Genomic DNA, 8,641 nt, shown 5'->3' with positions numbered 1-8,641 from the left:
ACTTAACAAAATATCGACTCCGAATATTCGAAAAAATCTATCTATGCAAGAAAACCAGCTTATTTATGACCATTAGGATGATTGCTAAAATATTGAAAGGCTCTAAAAGCGTGGTTTTTCGGATTATTAAAAATAGGGGAAAAAGGTTTTCTATTGACTGAAAAAAATCGGGTCGACCCAAATTAAAAAACTAAGAGGGAGGATAGAAAAATCACTCGATCATCTCGTTCTGATCGCTTTAAAACTGCGGCTCTGATATCCCGAGATTTTACATCTGAAACTGGACAAAAAATTTCCCCACAAACAATCTCACGAAAATTAAACGAAGTTGGATTTTTTTCAAGATGTCCATGCTTAAAGCCTTTAATATCTATTAAAAATAAAAAGGCCAGATTGTATTCACCGAAAAACATTTGTTTTGGGAAGAAAAAAAATGGGTTTATTTTAGCGATGAATCTTAATTCACTCTTTTCGGATCAGACAAAAGACCACATGTCAGAAGAAAAATGGAGAAATACTGTCCCCTAAGTGCGTTAAAAGTACAGTAAAATTTGAAGAGGGGTAGTATAATGGTATGGGGCATGATATCATCAAAAGGAACTGGTTCCTTTGTGAGGATTCATGAAAAAGTAAATGCCCGAATATACAGAGAATTTATTAGAGAACATGTGGCTCCTATTTTTCTGATTCTGATATCTTTATGAAAGACAGAGCAACGTGCCATAAAGCAAAAATAGTTTTAGAAGAGCTAAATAGTAGATTCAATATTTGCGTTATGGATTGGCCACCTCAGAGACCCGACCTTAAGCCAATTGAAAATGGTTGGAAAATTATTGGTGATAAGATCACAGACCCCCCCCCCAAAAAAAAAATATTGATGATTTATGGGAATGTATAAGAAAATCCTGGAATAATATCTCACCTATAACATGTGAACGATTAGTTCTGCCTTGTAGCAGAAGATGCCATAGTGTGATTGAAAACAAGGGGCTTTTCACTAAATACTGAAATGAAAGGATTCTTTGTTTTTTTTCATTAATAATTTCCCTTGTTCCTTAACTTTTGGACACCTGTAATTTAATTAAATTTATTTATATGTAAAAAACTAATATGTATTCAAAATCAAAAATTAAAAATTTTTTTTTTATTATTTAACTACCATTATTAAACATTGAAAAATTCGCCAAAGATTTTTCCCTTTTTTCATAGATAAAGTAAGAAGTCATTTAAAAGAAAATGATCGACTGTTCCTTAACTTTTGGGCGCTACTATATATATATATATATATATATATATATATATATATATATATATATATATATATATCGCATTCTCATACTGATCCCTTTTGGTCTTTGGTTTCATGCCAAAAGATATATTCGGAAATTGTTGGAGTGAGATGTTTCATCTAAATCTCATGGAGTTTCTTTGGCAGAAAAGAGAAAAGAGAGGCATATTCTCTCGCATAATTCTTATGATAAGGATCAATATGTGATATAATTTTTTTGCTAAATTGAATATGCTAAAATCTGTGCTCCTTTTTCATTAAACACTAATCCCTAACTGTGAATCGAACAGATAACTGCACCTTATCATAAGAAAGGTCCATACGTAATTTTAACCAGATCGTCCTAGTAGTCTCAAAGAAAAACTGACTACTTAAATACTATCAATCCTTTAATTGTGTATCGAAAGATGCAATAATAATTAGTTCGCTGCACTTTAGCATAACAAATGGTCATAGAGATTTCGTCAGATCGACCTAGAAGCTTCCGAGAAAAGATCAACACGACGGTTTTAAGTTCAATCCTTGGCTTGGGAGAGATGCTAGTCTAGCGGCACTGATGAGTTGTGATACAACGAAACAGGACTATGTCGATGACTACATATATATATATATATATATATATATATATATATATATATATATATGCATATTCATCCCGCTGTTGCCCGGGTGTTTAGATGTGTATGTTGAGCAAAAAAAAAAAAAAAAAAGTTGATAGTAAGAAGGCAGGCTAGAAGCCGTACGGCGGAGGATGAAAAGAACGGGGGAAAAAACCTGACGTCTTTACTATTACGACCACGGCCAAACCGGAAGTGACTTAGGTTTAAATTAAGGCTAGACAATCGAAAGGAGAGGTTGGCGAAAAAAAGCGACCCCCCTGTAGAAAAGTGCCCAGTTGAAGGGGAAGATATTAATGTTTTTAGCCAATTCTTCGATATTTGTCGTCTGAAAGGTCGAACTTCAAAACGATACTGATCTTGGTAAAATCCGTCGGCTCTGTCGAAAGTTTTAGGTAGATATGCAAACATACATACATACGTGCTTATATTTATATATTGGTAATTAAAAATGTTCGACCCAACCCGCTTGCCCTATCTCTAAATATCCTTTATGCAAAATTTCAAATGTTTAGGCCAGAAATTGTCTGATTAATTTGGTAGAGACCGCAGAGGTCAATATTTTAAAAACTTTGAGCCCTATTATGACCCCTTAAGATTTATTGTTTTGGGCTCTAATCAAGTTATTGAGTTATATTCATGTCCAAGGGATCTTTATCTAAAATTTCAAGTGTTTAGACCCCAAATTGGCGGAGGAGTTTGGTAGAGTTCTTAAAGGTCCAATCGTTGAACATTGGCCCCTTAACAGCCACATTTCTGGCCGAAAACCGATCACAAAGATTTTCCCAAATCTCCATATCAAATCGTATATCAAATTTCGAGTCTGTAAACTTAAAATTGAGAGAGTTATTGCGTAAGAAAATGTACACAGACACACACACAAATACTTTCACTTATATATATATATATACTAGCATGGGTTCCCGGCGTTGCCTGGGTGTTTGTATGTGTATGTTGAGCAAAAAAAAAAAAATAAGTGGGAGTAGGAAAGCAGGCTCGAACCCGTACCACGAAGGAGGAAAAGAATGGGGAAAAACTGACGTCTTTGCTGTTACGACAACCGCCCAACCTGAAGTAACTTATGTTTAAATTAAGGCTAAACAATCGAAAGTAGATGATGACTTTCAAAAATATGGGCGAAAAAAGTGACTCCCCCCTGTAGAAAAGTTCCTAGTTGAATGGGAAATTTATTAATGTTTTTAGCCAATTTTTCGATATTTGTAGTCTGAAAGGTCGAACGTTAAAACGATACTGATCTTGGTAAAATCTGTCGCCTCTGTCGAAAGTTTTAGGCAGACATGCAAACATACAACATACATACATACATAAATAAATACATACATACATACGTACATACATACATACATACATACATTTATATATTGGCCACTAAAAATTTTCGATTCAAACCGATTAAAACGCTTGCCCTATTTCTGAATACCCTTTATGTAAAATTTCAAATATTTAGACCAGAAATTGGCTGAGTAATTTGGTAGAGACCGCAGAGGTCAATTTTTTTAACTTTGACCCCTATTATGGCCCCTTAAGATTTATTGTTTTGGGCTCCAATCAAGTTATTAAGTTAGATCCATGTTCAAGGAACCTATATCTAAAATCTCAAGTGTTTAGACCCCAAATTGGCGGAGGAGTTTGGTAGAGTTCTTAAAGGTCAAATCGTTGAACTTTAACCCCTTAACAGCCAAATTTCTGGCTGAAACCCGATCACATCGATTTTCCCAAATCGCAGTACCCTGTATATCAAATTTCGAGTCTGTAGACTGAAAATTGACAAAATTATTGCGTAAGAAAATGTACACAGACACACCGACACACAGACAGACACGTTCACTTCTATCTATATATATATATATATATATATATATATATATATATATATATATATATATATATATATATATAACGTTTGTCATTTATGCATAATTTACAAACTTGTACTTATTTCAGCATTCACCCTGGAGCGTTGAGCCAACTTCATCCAGAGAATTTACCACGTCCTGCATGAATGCCCTAGCAGTACTACTCAATTAAGCAGCGGTAGCTATTAGGTTTCGGAGCGTATTGTATTCCTGTTTCTAGCAGACGGTTATCATTTTCGTTTTAAACGTTCATATCGTGTGATAACTTCGAACATAGCAACATTAAGTGGAAAATGTCGTTTATCAAATCTTTCATCACGGACCTTCTTCACAATTAAATTCAGTTAAAGCGATTTCATAATTTACTAGCGTTCTGAATAAATATAACGCTAAGTAAGTGTGACATCTTTGAAAGAACACGAAATTAACAATGAGCCGCTAGCGCAAACACTGTACACATTGGCTTTTGCAATCGATTTTCGTTAAAATAATATTTCTTAACATGCATCAGAACGAGCGCCCCACCCCCGAACAAGTGCGTGTATATTAATAGACCATCTGTGCCACGACACGCCTACCTTTTCCGCACCGTATTTGCACATTCACGTTTTCTTGATTTATTTAGTCAACACCAATTCTCATTCCCTATTTGGTTTGGATCAATTTTTGTTTGATCGCTGTCAACATGACTGCCTTGTGGCAGACTAGGTTTGGATATCGAATGTCTTAGATGGAAAAGCAAGAAGTTCTCTAATTTGGATTTTTTGGATTATTCGGACTTTCGTTTTCGTCTTGAGTTATATTCGCACACCGTTTCGGCCGATGTAACATCCAACCTCCTTTAGGTATATATTATTGAACTCGGGAATCTTTCGTTCGAACTCGGGAATCTTTCGTTCGAACATAGAATTTTTCCTGTCGCACTCGAGAATCTGCAGGCAATTTCAAACGGAACCCTTTATTTATTCCACGGGAGTAGGACACGATCGTTCTGTCAGCCATGACCGGGTAGAAGTCTGCAAGAATCCGTGACGTAACGGATTAAGTACTATGGAAAAATTAAGTTGCAAGTGACACTCATCCGGAGGTTGAAGGTTCAATCCTCAGTGCGGGCCATATGAAAAATACAATTGCGAATTACTTAAAATTTCAATCTAATCATGGCTGACGGAACGAGAACATGCTAACCACCTGGATTAAATGAAAGAGGTATGTTTGAAATTTCGTGCAGATTCCCGAGTTCGATAGAGAGATAACCAAATTCGACGATGAATACCTGAAGAACATTTGAGGTTACATCGGCCGAAACGTTGTGAAAATAACATTTAAGATGAGAATATTATTTCGAATAATCCAAAAATATAAACTATCAATCCTCATTTTTAAATCTAATAAATTTTCATTGGAAGAAGTGGGAATTTTTATTAATGTATTCTTTTTTTTCTTTTCGATGCTGAAGTTTATAAATGATCACTTACCCCTAAAAAACAATCCTTGATTATTTTCGTCTTATAAGATTCACTCTGATCCGGGTTTTTTTCCTATTTTTTCGGAATTCGTCTTTTTCGATTTTACAAGTACGGTACCAAAGAAGAGCTGCTAATACCACTTTTTGTAGTAATTTTTCAACGTCGGGAATCTATCTTTCCACGGAAAGAGACGTTAATGGAGAATAAAAATTCAAATGCGATCCTCAGTCAGCCAAAGGAAGTGACATACAGCGCCTAGTATTTCCAAAGAGTCTCCGATTTTGTATTGACCAGACTCAACATCTCTGAACTTCAGTGATCTAACGGAAACAAAGTGTCAACGTGTACGATACTACTTGCTTTTAACTCTTTTGATCCTGGCACTATTCCCATAATTCGGGAGTTGAGAAATAAATAGCTATTTTTTTGGTGAGTAAATTGTTTTTTAATCTATTTCCCCACTAAGAGTGGGTGCGAAGTGATGTCGGCTTAATATGGGGATGTGGTGAGAAATTAAGGCTTTCGCGTCCTCACATCCCGTATTAATTACGGCAAAAAGTTCCACGAGCATTTCCTTAAAAAAACTAAAGGATTACTGACACACGTGAGGGCGTATCAGACGACAGTAAATGAATTTACCCCTTTTTGTATTTGTGAAACGGAGAAGGTACTGCATGGGAGGGTGGCCAGATAGTACTAAGAATAAAACCTTTTAACCGATTCACGTCAAATTATTGGTAAATCATTATCACGACAGGTAGTAAAGATATGTGGAGGAGCTTTTTTTTTCATAGAAATTATTCAAGAAAAGGCATGAAAAACTTCAAGATCAAAAATAAGTCCACGGTGTGTTAGATGGATATATTCTTGTTTCGTTGTGGAATGGGTTTCATTTATATACGTCGTGTTATTGAATGTCTATATAGTGGCTTCTTCATTCTTTGAACCTTAAGTTATCGTGTTGAAGTCTATTTACGTTTCGTAATCGTCTGTGTTGCGTGCGTGTGTGTCAGACATAATGTAAACACATACATGTATTTCGACATACCTCATCAACTTTTCAACTGCATCATTGGTCTTTTGGTCCACCTGGAAATTTCATCTGAACTTGGATGGAAGCTGGAAACTGTGGATGAATGCATTTCAGCTCCAAGACGACGGTTGGTTTAATATTAGTTTTTATTCACTTTCCATGTGTCGATCGCAGAAGAAAGGAAACTGAGTATCTTGCTTGGGTGGTTAAATCTAGTCTCCAATTTTGAGACACGTCAGCGCTCTCCCCGGTGAGACAACTTGTTAAACCGTCCACTCTGCTCAACGTCCAAATTCCAACTCGACTCTTTGTCCAGACAACCTGAATACGTCCTTCCGGTCAGCTATTTTTAGAGCTTCCGGTGCAACTTGTCCATTTTACACCCCAATATGTTTTGACAACTTTTATCAAAACATCTTCATATCTCATCTCTTGTTTATCTCGCCAGTTAGATAGATAGCTAGACCGAGATAGATAGATATATAGATAGATCGCCAGACAGATAAATACCAGATAATTTCTCGTGTTCCACAATTATATGACATTCCGAGCAAGAAAACCGCAGTATTTATCGCATTATAAGAAACGTCGCTCAGGGAATATGAAGGCTTAAGGATAACATAAGAAACGAGAGTTATTGACCTGCCATAAATAAACCTAACGTTCACTTTCTACTCTCCTGCAAATAAAGACAAGCCAGAAGGACAGAGGAGAACATAACAGAGACAACTGCAATTTGACGTTTCGGTCTCCCTATCGATGAAAACATGTGGATTTTTTTCGGTATCATGTTTTCCCTTATTTTTCTTCTTTTTATTTTTGAAGGAAGGGTGAGATGTATGTTATCTAGCACCAGATAACATGATATTTGTATTCATCGATTTTCATTAACAAAATATTTAACAACTTGAATAATGTAGAAACTCAATCAAGTGCTACAAAGTCAAAAACAGAAACAACAATTTTTTAGTCGCGTTCATACGACTCTATAAGTCACTCTGTCGGTCGGTCGGTCAGTTTGTCTATCGGTCTGTCCGTAACACTTTTGTGCTTGGCCTTTTTGGTTAAGATCACAGGTCTGTTGTTAATAGATGCTGTTCTTAGCTTTTTAAGCTTTTCTTGGCCTTTTGGCCAAGATCAAAGTGTAGTATCTTTCCGGCAGATACTGCAAGCAAAGACCATATGTGGGGGCGAACCCCCAAATAGGACCTTGGTCAATGTAGGGGCAACCCTTCATACCAATTGTCACTATCCAGCTCCCATTTCCCACCCATCGGGAGCTGGTCCCCTTTTCCCTCCCCCTCCCTCTCTCTCCACATTAAAAAACGGCCTTGTGCCTAATTTGCTCAGTGGGGAAGAAAATAAATACAATCCAGCTCCCCTACTCCCCGGGGAGTTGGTCCCCATTTCCCCTTCACTTCTCACATTAAAAATCGACCTTGTGCCTAATTTGCTCGGTGGGGGAGCAAATAAATACCAACTCCACATATAAGACCTTGGTCAGTGTAGGGGCAACCCTTCATACTAACTGTCACTATCCAGCTCCCCTACTCCCCGGGGAGTTGGTCCCGATTTCCCCTTCACTCCTCACATTAAAAATCGGCCTTGTGCCTAATTTGCTCGGTAGGGGGAGCAAATAAATACCAACCCTCATACCAACTGTCATTATCCAGCTCCCCTACTCCCCGGGGAGTTGGTTCCCATGTCTCCTTTACTCCTCACATTAAAAATCGGCCGTGCCTAATTTGCTCGGTGGAGGAGCAAATAAATACCTTTTTCTTGGCCTTTTGGCCAAGATCAAAGTGTAGTATCTGTTCTTACTACATGCTGTACTTATGTTTGTAACTTTTGATATAAAGTGGGGGATCACTTTTCTGTATTACTTTAATGTAAAATGATCACCCACTTTACAACCAGTCAGTCTCAAAGCCATTAAAGTCATTCTCCAGATCATTCAAGTTGTTTTTGAAGGATTCCAGTTATTTTTTAGGCATTCAAGTCATTCTTAAGGTCATTCAATTCATCCTTAAGTTCATTAAATTCATTCTAAGTCATTTAGTTTTTATTTATTTAAGTCATTTCAGCCCATTTTTCGGTCATTTTAGTTTATCTTTAAGAATTTCATGCCAATCCTACATTCACACATTCATTCATTACACGAGAGCACGCGACTAATGGCTATCGGCCATGTTTTGTCTAGAAAACAACCTAACGAAACACAATATTTGAAAATATAAAAAAATATAAAACTTTGTTCCCAAATTGCGGGATTCGACATTAAATAACCGGAAAAGAGTTAACGTGCCGTTAAACAAAACAACCCAACCAAACATCACGACTAATTACCTGAAAATATA

General features: G+C 36.6%; 1 pseudogene; it reads left to right on the top strand.

Moving 5' to 3' along the window:
* The first annotated feature begins 8,054 nt into the window (after positions 1 to 8,054).
* Positions 8,055 to 8,195, top strand: LOC145249131 (U2 spliceosomal RNA; annotated as a pseudogene).
* The last annotated feature ends 446 nt before the right edge of the window (positions 8,196 to 8,641 follow it).

Source organism: Euprymna scolopes, chromosome 27 (genome assembly GCF_053919585.1).
Source record: "Euprymna scolopes isolate OS-2025 chromosome 27, ASM5391958v1, whole genome shotgun sequence".
Classification (NCBI taxonomy): Eukaryota; Metazoa; Mollusca; class Cephalopoda; order Sepiida; family Sepiolidae; genus Euprymna; species Euprymna scolopes.
Note: the sequence above shows the minus strand (reverse complement) of the source record. Positions and strands in the feature narration are given on the sequence as shown.